Here is a 19,966-nt window from a genome sequence, read left to right on the forward strand (position 1 = left end):
ATTCTCAGCACAGTGGCAAAGGCACAATGTATGTGCAGTTCCATTAAATTGTGGGATCATTGCTTCCATCTTTTAATTTCATTATCATGTAAGAAATACTATCATTTCATAAAAGGTCTAGCTAAGGAAGTACCTTGAAAAGTAACTGCTCTTTTGTTCATTCTTGCAGCTGGCCACCTGGGGCACAATCTCCTTGTGTGTCTTAAGCTTTTTCTCTACTCTTTCAAGCCCACCTAGAAGCAAAAACCAATGGTTGCTATGGGATAAATAAGACAGAGGAAGAGTAACTGTGAAGTCAGTGACATGTGCAGAGGGAAAAGTGGTCCACACAGGGTCTATGCATAACTGATTCCTCCATTAGAAAACAAACTGGCTGAAGGTAGGCCACACACTGCCAACAACACTAACAGCTTCAGCTCCTTTACCAGTCCTGGACTCATTCAAACATTCATCCATTCACTTACATATTTACTAGCCATGAGGCTTGGTTCTGGCTCACCTTGAACTTACAAGTTGGTAGGCACAAAAGATTTTTAAAAATAATTGTAATTTGATGCAATAAGAAAAACGGAAGCACGCAAAAAAAAAACAACAACAAAAAAAAACAAGGTAATAAATCTATCACAGGGAAGAATTACCTCTGGGCAAAAGTACTCCAGACTCTAGAAACAACATGAGTGAAGACCCACAAAAAAAGAAAAGGTATGAAAACAGGAAACCGCCTGGCACTGCAAAAGGAGCATGCATGAGAGGCAGGACGTCAGAGGTGTGAGATCAGAAAGGGCAACAATAGGTAAAGCATGCTCTTTGTCCTACAGTGAGATTTCTCAGAAGTGGCGTTACTAGCATGGGCTGGATAACGTCTTGTTGTAGGAGTTTGTCCTGGACATTGCAGTATGTGCGGTCCTTTCCTGGACTCTATACTTACAAAATGGCAGCACACCTTTTACAGTCAGTAGATAGGGGTGATTGAACAATATGGTGAAGGCTTAATTTTTTTAAAAGAACTTATCACAGTAAAAGACACATTGCCAAGAACAATAGGATAAGTGTGTTTGAAGAGGAGGAAGGGTATTCTATGTCGTTTAGTGTAATACATTTTTAAAATTTAAACATTCGCCATGTTTTTTATCATCCATCAGTGATCAAATGTTTACCACAATTCTGTTAAATAAAAACAACGGTGTGTTCCTATCCACTTTATTCACTGGGTCTGCCACTGAGCCACTTCTGGCTCTTCCCCAAAGTCAAAATGGCCATAAAAAGTAAACATTTTAAATGGATTCAGGACATCGAGGTAGCCATGACAGTGCACCAAACTAAAGACACTTATGACAAAGAATTTCCAGAACTGCTTCAGAAAGTGGCAAGAATGATGAGATAAGTGTGTTCAAAATAAGGGGCTGTATTTTGATGAGGATTAATAACAACTTGTCATTTATGGTAATATCTTTTAAAAATTTAAACATTATTTGATCACACTTCATAGTATAGTACAGCGGTACACCACACACACACACACACACACACACACACACACTTTCTTCACCTCTGTCAATAATGTCTCCAAACATTGCCAAATGCAGCTGGGAACCTAACTGTCCCTAGGTGAGAAGCACTGGCCTGGAGGCAGTGTGGAGCTACTGCATAGGCAGAAACTAAGTGAGAGATTTCTCTTTCAGAAAAAGCAGTGTGGAGAATGAAATGGAGTTGTAGAGCATCATAAACTCTACATCTAATACAGGGAACTATACAATCATTTATAACCACTTTTATAAGGATATCAGAGTCTACATTCTCACTTGGGTCTAATTTACTAATGTATACCTAGGTTTTCAAAGAACCAAGTAAAGCTTTTTATTAAATGAATTTACAATTTTAAAATTTCCCAAAGTTAACTTTTCAATGGTGAGATTTTGGGTCACTTCTCTTTTCCTTGTACTTTTCAGTATCTACTACAATCTGAATGAATAAAGCACAATTTTTTTCAACGTATCTTCATTAGGTATAGCCTTTGTGAAAATAAAAATATTGCATGAGTGACACTCAGTTGCAAAGATGGAAGAAATAGTCCCACAATTTAACACAAACATGCACATTATCCCCTTGCTTGTTGTGTTTTTAATAGCATTACACCATTTTGAACTATAATCTTCTATGAACCAAAATATCCACAAGGTCTCCTTGCAGAATATATCCTTTGGCACAGATCTCTTAAGTATGACCCAGTTCTAGTTGTCTATTGTTGTGTAACTAACCACTGTACAATTTAGTGACTTAACAACTTCGTCAAAATTCACTGGCTGGCCTCAACTGGGAAGTTTTTTGATCCACATGGTGAAGCTGAGGTCATTCAACAGGCTGTATTCAGCAGGGAGCTTGCATGGAGCTGTACCATTCAAAACAGCCTCTCATCCCCCAAGGTCTCTTTCCACTCATGATTTAATAGTCTACTCTAAGCTTTGACACAAAGTTGGCTTCCAAAGAAGCGCACTCCAAGAGAGCCAGCCCAAGCACTTACCAAGTCTCTGCTTGCATGAGGTGTGTTAATGTTCTATTAACCAAATCAAGTCATACACCCAAGTCTAGAGTCAACAAGAAGAACGGATATAAGACCATAAGAGTTGGGAGGCAGAGTTCACTGGGGTCACCAATTGAAATAGTCCACCACAGTTGGGACTAGGTTTCCTTGTATACCAGACCTCCTGAAGTAGGCATCAAGCTATTTTTTAGAAGCCAGCAACTGCAGGCCTGAAACAATCCATACCAAATTAAACTGAAGTTATTGCAAAACTTTAGTGCCTTCCCTAACGTAGTTCGCAGTACACACAAAAAATTCACTCAGCTTTGCCATTGCTGGGAACAAACTACCCAACACTCACAATTTAAAACAAAGAGAGGATTAATTTGGCTTATGGTTTCTAGGGATTCAATCCATGGAAAGCTGCCTCCAAGGGAGAAATATCATGGAGGAAGTGCATGGCAGAGAAAAACTGCTTAGTTCATGGTGGGCAGGAAGCAGAGCAGGGGAATCATGCCAAATATATACCCCGTAGTCAAACCTCCATGACCCACTAAGGAACACCTGGAAGTAGACTTTACTAATCCTCTGGGAGAAGCCCAAGCCAATCAAACTGGCAGTTCACTTTAACTGTCACACTAAGGAAAAGGCAAAACCTTTTTTTCCCCAAAGGATAGAAGTACCAATGAAAGATTTACTCACAAAAGATTAAATACTATTAATTCGTTAAATCTAAAGACTTTTATGATTAAAATGCACACTCATGGGATTAGAAAAACTTATCTAAATCTCTTACTTCCCTTCCTAATTTTCTTCTTATAGGAACAACTCTCCTTTGAAGGCACAATCTTAAATTTTGCTTTTAGTTTTAATGCAGTGAAGACTATAAAAAACTGCACACCAATTATCATATGTAAAAAAGTTCCAATTTTCATTAGTTAAACTAACAGAAGATCTTTTAAGAATGTTTTTACATATAGTGACAATGTAACTATTTTACTATTTCTGTACATGTGGAATACGATATGAATTCTCCAGAAGGAAAGGCATCTCGATTACAGCAACCTTTTCACAGGGTAGTAGGCACAAACCTCAGGGTGATAAGGATGCCCACGAAAATACTGAGAGTCCATTTGATTGGTTTGTTTCATGGGCGGGTACACTGTTTTCCAACCAGCCTATCCTCAGATATGACCAATGAGGAGGGCATTCCTGGTCCCAATTTCAGAGACAAAGGATGTCCAGATCAGGGAGAACTAAGCCTCAGGTGACCTCCTAAATGAATCTGACATGTTTCATGAGTTTCAGAAATTTTAATTTAGGTCAATAAATATTCAGAGAGCAGAAAGAAGACTCAGAACTAGCAGAGGGCTTTTAAAAAACTAAGAATTACAAATAAAATGTATTTGTTGTTCACTTTTTCAAAACAGCTTCAATAAACTTTTCTGAAAGATCATAGGTACTAACAGCATCTAGAATTGTGTCATACTCAATAAATATTTGTCAAATGAATAAAATATAATCTGATTGACCAAGGGAAAGTGGCTATGGAGATCAAACCCAATGATTTTTTTGTGTTCTGGTAAAAATGGTGGAGGAGCCAGGTGTGGTGGTACATGCCTGCAATAACAGCTACTGGAGAAGCTGAGGCAGGAGGATCATAAGTCTGAAACAACCTGGGCAAGTTAGGAAGACCTTATCTCAAAGTTAAACAAAATGTTGGGATGTAAGTCAGTAGTAAAGCACTTGTCTTGCATAGTAAGGTCCTGGGTTCAATAGCCAGCATTGAAAAACTAAAAATAAAAGATGAGAGAGCAAACTGTACAGAGGAGGTGGAGGTGGGGAGCCAACAACTGCTTTATAATTTGTACTTTCACATAAAATGTCCTTCTGGTACTTTTTCTAAATCTATTGCTACTGATCTATTCTAATACCTTCCCTTTTTGAATAAAAAACTAATACCATAGAGCAAAAGTGGCAATGTCACAACTAGATCTCAGGGCCACAGAGAAATATTAGCATATATATACAGTCAATTGATATTATTCATGATTCCCAGTTTTGCATATTCCCCTACTTGCCTGAATTTATTTCTTATTTAAAAAAAAACACAGCAAAAAAAAAAACAATACAGGATTCTCACAGTCTTTGGCAGACAGGCACAGAAAGGCCAGAAATTCAAGTTGCCTGCTGCATGGGTTCTCAGCTGAGGTCAAACAAGCACCGCTTTGCCTTCCTATTTTAGCTCTCATGCTGTAAACAACTGTCCTTCTTGATGTCTATTCAGTGTGAAGCTTTTCACAATTTTGTGTTGCTTTAATTTTTTTTTTTTTTTTTTTTTTTTAGTTGCTGTTGTTGTGGTTATCAAACACAGGGCCTTACACACATTCTGGGGAAGTACTCTACCATTGAGTTGTACACCAACCCACCAACCTAATAAGTGCTTTTTTACAGTGGTTTTGCTGTTTAAAATGGCTTCTAAGATTAGTGTTGAAGTCCTGACTGGTGTCCCAACTTGCAAGGTGACTGTGAAATAGCTTAAAGAGAAAACACTTGACTTAAATACCTAAGCTAAAAGTCTCTACCATATTCCTTAAACACCTTCATTTTTCTCATAGTCAACAACATAAGCTTTACCAATTACAGAGGCATTTTAACATTTTTAATTTGCTTGAAAATCTTTTAGCATTATGGAAATGTTACCTAATTTGATAGCCATAGTATTAGGAAAGGAAAAAAATCATAGAAATCACTTAGACCAAGGATTAATAAAACCTGAGTTTCATAGATCACCAAAGAGGTCCATGAATATATCAAAGGTTCCATAAACTTGGATGGAAAGAGTAAGCATGTGATCATTTTCACTAACTCTAATTGAGGTTTAGCATCTCCTCCAGTTATGAATATAAATCACCAATCACAATAAGATTTGCAGTGCCTATGATTTGTTTTCCATGGAAATTTCAAGTATTTTCATATCACATTAGAATTGTTGCAGAGATTACAAGATAACATTGTGCCTGTCTATAATTCAAAGTTACAAGCATTATTAATGTATCATTTCATATGTTAATGAGGTCTACATGCATTATTGTGGGACAAATTCATTGATTACTTTCAAGTCTGTATTTCAATATCATGGCTTGATATGCAGCCCTGAGGTTAAATAAAACCAATATAAAGGAAAGGGAGGGGTATATATCCCTGGGGGGAAAGTGATGAAGATTTTACAATGCATACATAAGTCTCTCATACCCTTGCAAGATTTCAGCCTCACTCCTTGGGGAACTGCAGTTATCCCAGTACACATGGAGAGGAATCACTATGGTGGACAGCCAGAACCTCTGGTGAGAATATGTATCATTCAAATGTGTCAGTGCAAACAAAGGCATAGAATCACCATGACTCTCTATTACATGGCAAGTATCCTACACACTACACAACACATTAACTGCTGTTGACCCAGCATGCCACCAGTTAGAAGCCAACCCAGGCCTGGAATGCCAAGCTCCTTCCTGCCTCCTATTGCAGTTCCCTGGAGTGATCATGGCCCTTCTGCCTGCTCTCCCTGGCAAACACAATTTTATCTTCTCATACCCAGTATATATTAGTCACCTTCTTCCTCTTTTCTGCAAAGTAATTAAGCTTGCCTTGACACTAGACTGTGAGCTTTATGAACACAGGCAGGGAAATAGGAAAGGGACAGAGAAATGACGGTCTATATTGATATATCTATATTGATAGATAATGAAAGGAATAATAATGAAGTTAATGTTTAGTGAGCACTTAGCATGTTCCAGGAATCTTCTGAATACCTGATAGGTATGATGATGAATCTTGTTTCAGAAATGAATAGAGACACAGTGAGGTTAATCTTCCCACAGTCCTACAGACAGGAAGTGGTGGAGCTGGGATCTAAACTAAAGCACCTGATCCAGAGCCTATGTATGTAGTCACTCCCTGTACTGGAGTGGGCCAATCTCATTCTTTCATTCAACAAGTGAAAAAAGATATGGGTCACTGAGATTCTGTTCTCTTACTAGTGAGGTTCCAAGATAAGATTAGAAATCAGAGCTCAACATCTAGGAGCTTTGAAAAGGGAGGAGAGCAGAGAGGAACTGGGAGGACAGATTGACAGATCAGTTATTCAATTGGTTGATAAATCAATTGTTTGGTCAATGGATGTTGTTATGACTTATATTTAGATGTCCCTCCAAAGCCTCTTGTGCTTTTGAGAGATGGCTGGATCTAAGGTATGTGATACTCCAATGAAGGTGTGGTAATTGGATTAGTCCACTGATTGGTTCATAGTTCTGGGTGAGGATAATGGGAAAGCCCACCCTGGGTGTGGGTGGCACCAAACAATAGGCTGGTAGCCTGGATGGAATAAAAGGATAAAGGAAGGCTCTCTGCTGCTGCTTCACTGCCTCCTGCCTGCACTCCATGGACTGTTTCACCATGTCTATGTGCTGTGCCTTGCCGCCTTGCTTTGGAGACAGCCAACTATAGACTGAAACCTCTGCAAACTGTGAACTAAAAATAAACCTTTTCTCCTTTAACTTGTGAATGTTGGATATTTTGTTTCAGCAATGAGAAAGACTAACAGCTAGACAGAAATAACTGATCATGCTCAGGGATCTCCAGCAAAGCAGATCAGGCTCAAAGCAGAAATTAGTTACTGCTCCTCGAACCATGAAAAAATCCTCAAGACATCCTATTAATATCATCCCTAAGTGTCCTCTAATTTGAGTAATTTCATACATGTTGTGTGACAGCTAGAAGGCACACAGTTGAAAGCAAGAGAGTGAGCTGCCTTTCCAGGAATCCCTGAGAGATTCCTTTCACAAAGTGTTGCCTTTATTTTCTCATCCTAAATCAGCCCTCCTACATTTTGATGGGCATAGTGAATATTATGTTCTGTATCAATTCAGATAATCAATGGAGACTTTTACTTTGCTTGGGTTTCATATTAATTTCTTGCTTATCTGATCTCACAGTTTCAATATAGCCTACTGAGAAACAGGTTAATTTCTTTTTTTCCAAATAGTTACCTTCATGCAAATTCAACAAAGAAGATTTCCAACCTCTAACACAGAAAATCAGATAAGTTCACTTGGGGTTCCATGGAAAAACAATCCAAAAAGAAAACATCAGCTGCGATATTATTACAACATTAAGAGGGAAACACTTAGAGTGGCATTACTGCCTATTTTTTTGTAACTGAAACTGCTTTCTACTGTGAAAATTATTTATTTCCTATAAGCCAGCCAGATAACATGTCAATTAAAGCAATTTATCTTTTAAACCCCAAAGAGGAAGATGTAAGCAGACATTCTGGGCTTTGCATAAGTCTACTGTTTTGCCATACAGACAGTTAAAGATTTATTTCTGGTGTAGGGAGGGTGATAGCTGCAGTCTTCAAAGACATACACATTTTCTCGTTGAAATCACAAGACTGGGGCTTACTCTGGCTTTGCAGTAACTACCTTTATAGAGAGCTGGCTCATAAAGGCTAACTAGAAACTACATTCAAAAACCTCAAAGATCAATGAAAGTTCACACCTCACTAGAAGTCAAACTCCTTCAAAGACACTGAAGCACAGCTCTGAGTTACACTGCTGACTGCACAGCATTTTCATTTTGAGTAGCACCTCTGGTAAAAGAAACTAAGTCTGCTTCCAAGCTCATTGCAAAAGACAAAATTTTATATTAAATATACAATACACAGATAATGTCTAAAGGGGCCAAGAACAACAAACCAGATACAATCAACATGAGCCCCAGAGGCTACATATGGTAGCAAAAGCCAGAAACAAGCATCTATATATAGAAAATGACTGTCTTAACCAACAGGAAACCTACTTGTTTGTAAAACTCTTTTTCTTTCTTTGGGATATAGCTCCATGTATGGCAACTAAATTAGGAAAATGTGTTGTTGAGATAGTTGAGAGGCAAAAAGAGCTTTCAAAATATATTTCATGGTATAAAAAGTCACAAGTTCTTTATATATTCGAAATAATAGATCTTTGTCTGAGGAAGAGCAGGTGAAGATTTTTTCCCACATTGTGGGTTGTCTCTTCACACTGCTGGTGGTTTCTCTTGCTGTGCAGAAGTGTTTTAATAAGAAGAGATCCCATTTGTTGATTGTTTGTGCTAGTTCACAGGCAACTGAGGTTTTGTTCATAAAATCTTTTCCTACACCGATGTCTTCAAGGGTTCTACCTAACCTCTGTTCCAACTGGTTCAGACTTTCTATTTTAATATTTAGATCTTTAATCCATTTTGATTTTAGTTTAGTGCATGGTGAGAGATATAGGTCTAGTTTTAATCTTTGGCAAGTTGAAGCCCACTTTTTCCACCACCATTTATTAAAGAGGCTATCTTTTCTCCAGTGAGGGTGTTTGGCTCCTTTGTCAAAGATGAGATGGCTGAGTGTGTCTGGCATTGTTTCTGCATCTTCTCATCTGTTCCACTGGTCCTCAGGTCTGTTTCTTTGCCAGTACCATGCTGTTTTTATCACAGTAGCTTTGTAGTTTAGTTGCAGGTTGGGGATTGTGATACCCCCTGCCATGTCTCTGTTACCTAGAATTGCTTTTGCTATTCTGGGTCTCTTCTTGTTCCAAATGAATTTGTGGATTGTTTTCTCAAGGTCTATGAAGTATGCTGCTGGGATCTCAATTGGAATTGCATTAAATCTATATAGCAGTTTTGGAAGTATGGTCATTTTTACTATATTAATCCTGCCTACCCAGGAGCAGGGGATGTCTGTCCATTTACTGATATCATCTTCAATCTCTCTTTTCAGAGTGCCATAGTTTTCAGAGAAGAGGTCTTTGATTTCTTTTGTTAGGCTGATTCCTAGGTATTTCAGTTTTTTGGATGCTATTGTGAAAGGAATTATTTGCCCTATTTCTCTCTCAGTGAGTCTGTCATTGGTGTAGAGGAAAGCTATTGATTTTTGTGTGTTGACCTTGTAGCCAGCTACTTGACTGAATTTGGTTATTAAGTCTAGAAGACTTTTGGTGGAGTTCTTGGGGTCTTCTATATAGAGTATCATGTCATCTGCAAATAATGACAATTTGACTTCTTCATTTCCTATCTTTATTCCTTTTATTTCTTTCTCTTGTCTAATTGCTGTGGCTAATGTTTCCAAAACTATATTGAACAAGAGTGGTGATAGTGGACATCCTTGTCTTCTTCCTGACTTCTATCTCTAATCTATAAAGAACTTAAAAAGATCAGACCTCTCAAATTTAAAGACCCAATCAAAAAATGGGCATCTGAAATGAACAGACATTTCTCACACAAAGAAGTAGAAATAGCAAATAAATACATGAAAAAATGCTCAACATCACTGGTCATTGGAGAGATGCAAATGAAAACAATGCTGAAATTCCACTTCACTCCAGAAAGAATGGCTGCTATCATGAAATCAACCAATAACAAATGTTGGCGGGGCTGTGGGGAAAGAGGAACCCTGCTCCACTGCTGCTGGGAGTGTAGACTGGTGCAACCACTGTGGAAATCAGTATGGAGATACCTCAAAGAACTAGGACTGGAAGTCCCATTTGACCCTGCTATTCCACTGCTGGGGCTCTTCCCCAAAGAATTAAAAGAATCATACCACAGTGATATATGTGCACCCATGTTCATAGCAGCGCAGTTTGTAATAGCTAAAACTTGGAAACAGCCCAAATGCCCATCAACTGGAGACTGGATAAAGAAAATGTGGGATTTTTATAAAATGGAGTACTACTCAGCCATAAAAAATGAGAAAATTAGAGACATTTATAGCTAAGTGGATGCACATTGAGGCAATACTCTTAAGTGAAATAAATAGGACACACATGTGTAAATACCGAATAGTTTCTCTGGTGTGAGAAAATGAAAGTGTAAATAAGGACTAAATGTATAATAAGTAATGTGAAATAGGAAGTAAAGGGGCAAAGGGGAAGGAAGTGGGAGGGCTAGGGGAAAGGATAGAACGGAATGGGATTAATATGAGAAAAATGGAAAAATAGGAACAAAATCTTTGTAAATAGGGAGGACTGGAGGGGTTAAAGGGAGGGCTGGGCAAGGGTGAAAAATAAGAACCAAGAGAGACTATGGAAAGGTGCAAATTTCCAATGATGAATGTCATTATGTTGTATACCTAAAATGTACCAATGATTAGAATGAATAATTGATAATGTAAAGTAGGAAGAAAAGGTCCAAAGGGGTAGGGGTAGTGGGAGGGGCAGGGGAAAGGAAAGAAGGGAAAGGAAAAAATGATGAGAAATGGAAAAAATGGAAATAAAGTCTTTGTAAATAGGGAAGGGTGGAGGGCATGAAGGGAGGGCTAGGAATGGGGAAAAAATAAGAACCAAGATGCATTATGTAAAGGTACAATTCCCAATGAGAAATGTAATTGTGTTGTATACCTGCAATGTACCAATAAAAGAATTTAATACAAAAAAAAAAGTCACAAGGCTCAAATGCTAATGTGAACAGGTTTGTCTTCTTGAACATGTGGCTGAATGAGTTAGAAAGGCAAATGTAGACAACTAAGAATCCACCACAAATATCCACATCTCACTGCTGCTTGCCAGCACTAAAATACTCCTAAGTATAATCAGGCATTCACTGCGTACCTTCTCAGCACTCTTAGTTTGAGTTTTCCTGAAGCATAGCCTAAATCAAGATCAGAGAACAAGTTTATTTGAGAGGTGGCTCCAGGAAGCACTAGTAGGAGAGTGTGGGAAAGAGCCAGGGAAAGAGTCCTAGATGAAGTGTGATATCCAGCAAATTATCACCATGGTGATTGGTTGACCTTACTGATCAGTCCTAGGAGATGGTGCAGAATACTCTTCTCCAGTTAACCCACCCCAGAGGCAAGGGAGCTGAGGTAGTCATACATACACCAATGCTTACCTCAAACATGGAGGGAGACATAGATTTCTCAGCTCAAATAAGAGTGGAGTGGGTGACCAGAGAAAGCAATGAGACACAAATGTAGGTAGTTCGAAGCAAGGATGCCTAGAGATATTTGCACACCCATTTCCAGAGCTGTGTTATTGTACATCCATGATCACAGCAATAGCCAAAAACTAGAAGCAAACCAGTGTCCATAATAGCTGAATGAATGAACAACATGTGGCTTATGTATAACATAGGATATTATTCAGCCTTAAAAAGCAAGGAAATTATGACACATGCCCAACCACATGGATGAAATGAACTCTGAGGATATAATGTAAGTGAAGTAAGCCCGTTACAAAAGGTCAAACACACTGTGAGTCCACTTATATGAAGATTGAGCCAATTTCAATGAAGTAGAATATAGAACAGTGGTTTCCAGGGACCAAGGAGAGGAATGGGAAGTTATTGGTCAATGGATATAGTTTTCATTTTGCAAATGGAAAAACCCTGCAGATGAAGGGTGGTGATGTTTGCACAACAATGTGAATGTGCTTGATACCACTGATCTATTCACTTAAAATAGCTAACATGAAAGATGATGAGTATTTAACCATCAGTTTTAAAGAAGAAATGCCCAAAACAATGTGACTAGATTATCTTCTCTAACATCTCACTCAAAGATCTTCAAAAGGATCAGGTTAGGCAAAGGAGACACAAGGAAAATCATCACTAGGTAAAGGCTATACTACCGAAAAACTAGATTTATTTACTTTTTTTCTGTTACTAATGTATGATCACCACTGAAAATGTACAAAAGTAAAAAGAAGGCAGTGTGATTCATCTTTTATCTGTAGTAAGGCATATTCCCCAGGGCCTTGTTAGGGAGGTGCAGTCTCACACCCCAGCCTGGACCTGCTTACTCAGAATCCCATGTGATACGATTTCCGTGCACCCAAGATTTTGAGGTCTGTCTCAACATAGACCATCTACTTTTGCCTTTGATTTCTGAAAAGGGTTAAAGCTGCTAAATTACTAATTCCTTGGTGCCAAATCTTCCACTTTCTCCTTTTCTCCAAGCTGCACCTCAGCTACACTGGCCTCCTTGCTGTTCTTCAAACTGGTCTAACCTCATTCCTACCTCAGGGCCTGTGCACTTGCAGTAGCCACTAATTTTTATGTGCCGACCTCTACCCTATACAGCTTTCAAATGAAGAAATGCAGTACTATCTGCACAGAGAAATACTGTACGAGCATGTGCGTCAATATTGTTAATACATATTAATATTACATGTAATGTCAACTGAAAGAAAACCAGTGAAAGGTGACAGTAAAGTAGGAAATTTTAACCTAAACATAATAAATTTCATGTTTTGGCTAGAATTAAAAAATCTGTCATAAGGTAAGCTAAAAAGAATAAAATTATTTTCTTCCTAGACTGAATGCTTCTTTTGTACTGCAGTTCAATATTCTCAGACTTTTTTCAGACTTAAAAAAACCCAAATGAAATGACATGTTGAAACTTGCTCTGACCCTCTCACATCTCCAAGGCTGCTGGTTTGTTGTGCTCAATTTCTTTTTTCTTCATTTCATACCAACTTTGTGAGCAACAATAGGGCTTTGTTAGCTGGTGAAATAATGCAGTTGTAAGTGTATTAGCTTGCTCACCCACAATAAGAACCTGACTTCAGAAACAAAAAAATAAAACTGGCCACTAAAGTTGTTTGTTACCACAGCAGAGTTCTTTAAATGTGAGAATACTGCCTACTTTTGCTTGGATTTGAAACTTTGAAGATATGAAGGGAAGAGCAAAGGGGTCTAAGGAAAGGAAAACAGTTATGAGATAGCTATATCTATTTAATTTTATGGGCGCATATTGAGAGCTTTAATATGATTCCTCTGTTTGTTTTTGTTAGCTTGTTTGCTTTTTGAAGATCGGGTTCCTTTGCAGTTCAAGCTGGCCTTGAACTCACTATGCAGCTCAAGGTGATTCGAACCTGCCATCATGCTCCTGGCTCAGCCCCTCTAGTGCTGGAATTACAAGCGTCCACCGTCACACCTGGCTCAACAGGATTACTCTTTGATCTAATAATTTTATGCTAAGGAATTTATCCTAAAGATGTGCCAAAAGTGCATCTTCAGTGAATGATATTTCTAACCGCTTTAGCCATAATAGGAATTTTTAAAGAATGATATCGTTTTTAATACCAGAAAACTAGTTAAAGAAAACTTATTTATTCATTTAAATAGAGTATGCCATTCAAAATAAAGCTTGCTTAGAAGAATGTTTAAAAACATGGAAAATGTGCATGCTATATTTTTCATTTTAGAAATGCAGGCTAGTCAAGAATGTGGATAGTACAATCCTAGCACTATCCTTACCTTTACACACACACACACACACACACACACACACACACGTTCCAGACCCTTTCTGTCCCTTTCCTTTGTTTCATTTTCTTCACAGCCTTCACCACCACCAGATATACAGTGACCTGTGAGCTACTGTGTATTTCACACTAGAACAAAGTAAACTTCAGGAGAGAGGGGATTGCTCTGTTCGCTGCTCTGCACCAGCACCTTACACTGTGCCTGGCACACATAAGCCAAGTAACAAATATGGTCTGGGAAATAAAGGAAAAAATGGATCTTGTAAGTGTGCATATGATGTGTGATCAAAAGATATGCTGAATGTTTTAATTAAAAGTTTTAAAATACATTCCAGTAAAAGACACATTGCTGTTAATTCTTGATTTGAACACCTTATCCCATCATTCTTGCCATTTTCTGCAGCCACTCTGGAAGTTCTCTTTCATGGGTGTCTTTTCATGGCTGCCTCGATGTCCTGAATCAATTCAAAATATTTACAGCAATTTCTGTCAAACAAAAACATAACAGTACATCCTCGTTTGCCTTAGTCACTGAGTCTGGCCTTATGTGACTTCTGGCTCTTCCCTAAAGTCAAAATGTCCACAAATGGTAAAAGTTTTGAATCATTTCACACAATCAAGGCAGCGATGACAGTACAACTAAAAATACTCACAAAAAAAAGACTTCTAGAACTGTTTCAGGAATGACAAGAAAAATGGGGTAAATGTGTTCAAAGCAAGGGGGGAGTATTTTGAGGGTAATTAATTACAATATGTCTTTTGGTAGAATAATTCTTTATTAAAACATTTACTGCATTGTTTGATCACACCTCATGTAGCATATGCATACAGAGACAGACACGAGACTAGAAGGTTATTTCCCAAAATATCACTAGTGGTTAGAGCCTCATGGTAAACATCTACTTTTTTCATTTACTTCTTAGTTGGTCTACAGTTTCTAAGTTTTATACTATAAACTTCTTCAGAGAATAAAAGTTATAATCTCTTTTCATATGTGTGCATGTGTGTATGTATATATGCATGTATTATATTTGTGTATTTATATTTTATATACTTATGTACATATATTTGTTAAATGTGTATATTTAATATATTTAAATATTTATACATTTATATACTTAAATATTTATGTTATACATGTATATATAAACATTTACTCTGACTCTCTAATAAAAATATACCTCAATCTCCAAAACTGCCAACTGAAATGTTGGAAAAAATACAATGCTATCTTATTCTCCACTTCACGTAAGCAAAGCGAAATGTGGGACAAATGAGTTTTTGAAAAAGCACAACAAACTTAGCATACACACTTTAAATCACATAGAAAGCATAAAATCAGATAGTTCTTGCAGGAAAAATAATTTTTTTGTTTTATGTTGCATTACCTAAATTATGGTGGAAAACAACAATTTCACAGGTACCTCAATTCATTCCCTATTGTTTTACTATTATAAAACAAACAATTGCTCCAGAAGAGAACAAAACTGGATCACAGTGTTCTCACCAGTCTGAAAACAGAATTGCCACCAAGAGACACACTGAGCGAATGAACTGATCAAGTCAAGATGGTCAGAAGCATTCAGAGAACATCCCTTGAAATAAGTTAATGGGGCCAGCATTAACATAGAAAGCATTTATTCAGGGGAGGTTTAAAATGAAATGTGCCTCCTAAGCTACCTTCAATATTGCCATTTTATCTTCTAATAATTAGAAAAATTTCATGACTAATAAACTTTTAAAAATTCAATTCAAAGGACATACAAAATCATTGATTACAAAGATGACACTTTCAGCTAACTCAGTAAAGCAAAGTTCATAGAAGATGATAGATGCTAAGAGAGGTCTCCACATGCAGCAGAATGTTAAAAAGAATCAGGACTGTTTTTTGCTGGATAATGGGCACAGGAGTTGATGGACTGGCAGTAACATCAAGACACCCTTTAGTCCTCCAGCCCTTGACTCTACATCAACTCACTCTCTTCCTCTTTGTTCTCGTTGCAGTTTTCTTACATGTGTTCTTTTTTCTTCACTGTCCAAAATTATCAAGTGACTATTCCAGAAAAGAGATATTTGGTTTGCTGTTCTTACTGATTTGCCTTAGTTCACCAATCCTTCTGTGCCATTTACCTCTTTAAAATGTATGATTTAATTTCGTAAATGATTCTAAAATAAATATCTAGACCAGAGGTTGGCAAGCTACCCTCAACAAACAAATCAGGCTTGCCATCTGCTTTTGTAGAGACCATGAGCTAAGACTGACTTCTACACATGTAAATAGCTGTGAAAAAATCCAGAGAAGAATGACACTTCATGACACACGATAATTATATGAAATTCAAAATTCAGAGGTTTGTTGGAACTCAGACACACCCATTCATTTGGGGATTGTTTACAGCTGCCTTAGGGTTTACAGCACTGAATTGTCTTGACAGAAACAATATACCCCACCAAGCCAAAAATCCTTACTTTCTGGCCTTCTGCTGAAAACGTCTGTCAATTCCTGCTCATAATAGCTACATGCAATGTGACAACTTCACTCAATTCAGACTTGTAGATTCTGTATTATACTGCAAATAGTATACTATTTGACAGAACTGAGTTAATTAATCTAGGAAAATCTATCATCTGCCTAACAACATCTACCTATTTACCTACCTACCTGTGTAAAAGTTTTTATGAAAAGTCTGGAAGAACACTCACTGAACTTTATTTATGACTTGCCTCTTGGGAAGAATATGAAATGAAAAGAGAGGGTAAAATAAATAAACTCTTTACCTTCTGGTCATCTGTATTTTTTTTCTTCCAGCAAGCAAGTATTACTTTTGTGCTTAAAAAAAAGAAGAAATAAAATTTAAGGGGGACTTTTCATGTAACAAATATTGACCTTTCTGTTCAATATAAAATTAAACAGTTGGAACGAAGAAAACAAAAGATTCCCAGGGGTTTCTCAGAGTGATTATTTAGAATAGGCATATTTAAAGCAAAAGGCATCTTTACAATAAAATGGGAAATATTGCTTAGTCATGGAATAGTAATATGTATTTTAAAAGTACACAAGGAAGGGGAAAGGAAAGAAGGGAAAGGAAAAATTAGGAGAAAAGAAAAAATGGAAACGAAATCTATGTAAATAGGGAAGGGTGGGCGGGGGGTGAAAGATGCACAGGTAATGCGGAAAAAAATAAGAACCAAGATACATCATGTACAGGTACAAGCACCCAATGATAAATGTAAACATATTGTATACCTAAAATGTACTAATAAAAGATTTTTTTTAAAGTACACAGATTTTGAAATAGCAAACATTGTTTATAAATTAGTGGTAAATAAGCAATGAAGAATACATGTTTTTGATACATTCACTAAGTCACTCTTATGGTTTAGAAAAGTCTTATGTGTGCATAGTTGATGCTTTTGCATGGTGATTGGGTCATGGAGATGCTATTCTCAGTTCATAACTGAATGTGGTGCTACACGGTGGGGCCTGGTTGGAGGAGGTGAGTTACTGGGACTGTAACCTGTACTCTTGTTCTGGATCTCTCCTCTCTTCTCCTCCCCTCCCCTCCCCTCCTCTCCCCTCCCTCCCCCTTCAACAGCCATGAGGTGAGCAGATTTCCTCTGCCATCCCCCTGTATCATAATGTTTATGCCTTGGAGCCGGCTGACCATGGATTATAACCTCTGAAACTGTAAGCCAAAATAAATCCTTTTCTTCTTGAAGTTGTGGGCATCAGGTATTCTTTCTCAGCAACAAGAAAGCTGACTAGCACAGTTGCATATAAAGAGAAGGCCCTTTTTCTTGAGACAGGCAGTCTCACTATGTTGCCTAGGCTGGCCTCATACTCTCAGTTCTCCTGGTTCAGCCTCCCACCTGGGACTACAGGTTCGTGCCACAATACTCAGGTAAGTATATTTATATAGCTCCAATTTCTGTCCTTCTTAATCCAAGGTATTAGATAAATTAATTCAGTGCGTGCCTAATAAAGAAATATAGGTCCATAGTTCTTGGGGGTTTTTTAAAAGAAACATTTTTCCCAGTTTACATTGTAGAAACATAAAATTGTGTACTCATTTACTCAAGTGTACATTTTTATTATTTCTTATTTTTTATAGGCACTAAAATCTTTCAAAGACCAGACACTGTGTCCAGACAGGGGATGATGCAGTAGTTCCTCATGGAACTATCACATGTATAATTCAATTCCTGCACATTTATAAATGTTGGCTTTCAAACTGCAAGTCCAATGGTCTCTTTATCAACACTTAGGTGCACAATAACTGACAATTCACTACGACAAGTGGTCTCAAGAGTAAAGTATTAAAGCTAATGGTCTGTAAATACGTTACTCTCCAAACTTGGGCCAATATCAAGGCACATGAAGCTGGTCCTTTACTTACATGAATCTGATTGTTATATTCCTTCATCAAACAAAATTAATCCCTTTGTTTCTGGTGTCTTGATGCTACATTATTTAAATCAAAGGTGTATATTTAATTAATCTATGTTTTCTTGTGAAATATACTGTGACGTGATGATTTTTAAATATCCATACCTTGAAGAGGAAGGAGCAGAAGTGATTTTAAAGAATAAAACAAAAATTATCTAACTATCTAGTAACAGAAGATTCTTGAAATAAGTTACAATCCTTCATGATTTAAAAGTATGCATGCGCTAAAAGCCATGTTTAACTAAATTATATAAACAAAGTTATCTAGGGAGTAATCACAAGACAATATCACCAGAAAAAGCAAGATTAAAAAGTACATGTGCATTATCATCTCAACTTTATTTACAAATTACAAAATGTATTATATATGATGTATGTAACAAAAAGTAGTGATTCATAGTATGCATGTTGAAACAACAATGATCCTCATTTTACTATTTCCCTGAATTTTCAGTTATCTACAGTAAGCATGATTTTTCTAACCAGAAAAAAATGTTAAATATAATAATGTTCTTTCATCTCTATTCTCTATTTATATTAGAAAATAATCATTGAATACTAAAATGTCAGTCTATCTACAAAAAGAGAATCCAAAGAACATATTTTATGTTTAAACTTTATCTTTCAGTGCCAACACTGACATAAGAAAATACTTAAATAAGCAACATTACTGTTCAAAAGTTCTTGGAAAAACAAATTGAGAGGAACACTGTCAATGATAATTCAAATAGAAAGCTATAAGATTTCACATCTAATACTATCAAATTTTAGACCAAAAGACATAAATCTGATGTCAGAAATATTAAGCATGATCACTTTAATATAAATAAATGGAAAACACCAAAATAATTTCCATAATCACAAACATCACACTTCTGAGACTGATGTTGTTTACGCATATTGGTCAGAGTGGCCTGTGTTGTACATATTTGATTCAAAACACAGCATGAGAGTGCTCTTTCTGATGAGGACTCATTTTTGTCTTTCACAGGAAAGCAAAACAACACTCCCTAAATACTGTCAGAACATTCTAGCGGCATACTTCATAACTGTGCATTCAATTACTGGCCTACTTGTGCTAGGAAATTATAAACTCACCAGTTCCTAGATTTAGAACAGACATAAGTTGGTCTAGGCCTGGAGACTAAGTATTCAGGACCAATATTGATGAAATTAAAAGGAAGAAAACAGGCAGCTCAGAATAAATAGTTTGAGGAAGTGATGAGAAATTACAACAAAAATTAGGGGAACAGGTGGAGCAACATGAAAGAGGAGCCCAGAGCCTGGGAGAAGCCAGCAGGGAAAAGACAAGATCACCACTGAGGGTGGTGGCTACAGAGCAAACAATAGCGGGAAAAGAACAGAGAAGTGGAAATGTTCCATAGCAGGGAGAAGTCCAAGAAGCATTTGCCCATGCCTTTTGAGAATGCCAGGGTGTGGCAGCCTACCAAGAGGACCCAGGACAGTGGGCAGAGTTTCTGACAGTGAATGGATAAAGCCTTTCAAAGGGCAAAGCTTTGAGAACTTCAGAAGAGGTCTGAAGAGCCAGGAGACTGTTAAGACAAGAAGATCATCCAGGCAAGGGTTTGATGTGAGCCCCCTGGTCAGGGAGACCACATTACATCCAGAGAAGGTTGGGTGCACACAGGTGGGACAAAAAGCAGTTTAGATTGGGGAAATGCACAGTGGCAGAGCAGCTGATGCTGTTTAGGG

At 37.4% G+C, this 19,966-nt stretch overlaps 1 protein-coding gene and 1 long non-coding RNA gene across 26 annotated transcripts in view; both read right to left on the reverse strand.

The window, feature by feature from the left end:
* The window catches only part of Plcb4 (phospholipase C beta 4), a 384,134-nt gene that overhangs the window by 310,526 nt on the left and 53,642 nt on the right, over positions 1-19,966 (reverse strand). The window lies entirely within an intron of this gene.
* LOC147824653 (uncharacterized) overlaps positions 1-19,966 on the reverse strand; it is an 85,178-nt gene that overhangs the window by 12,072 nt on the left and 53,140 nt on the right. The window contains exon 2 of the long non-coding RNA XR_015441967.1: positions 1-16,636. This exon is cut by the window's left edge and continues 12,072 nt beyond it. This is a non-coding gene — a long non-coding RNA (uncharacterized LOC147824653). The remainder of the gene's footprint in view (positions 16,637-19,966) is intronic.

This window comes from Heterocephalus glaber, unplaced genomic scaffold, assembly GCF_053883595.1.
Source record: "Heterocephalus glaber isolate CG9 unplaced genomic scaffold, H.glaber_assembly_v1.0 deba00001532, whole genome shotgun sequence".
NCBI lineage: Eukaryota > Metazoa > Chordata > Mammalia > Rodentia > Bathyergidae > Heterocephalus > Heterocephalus glaber.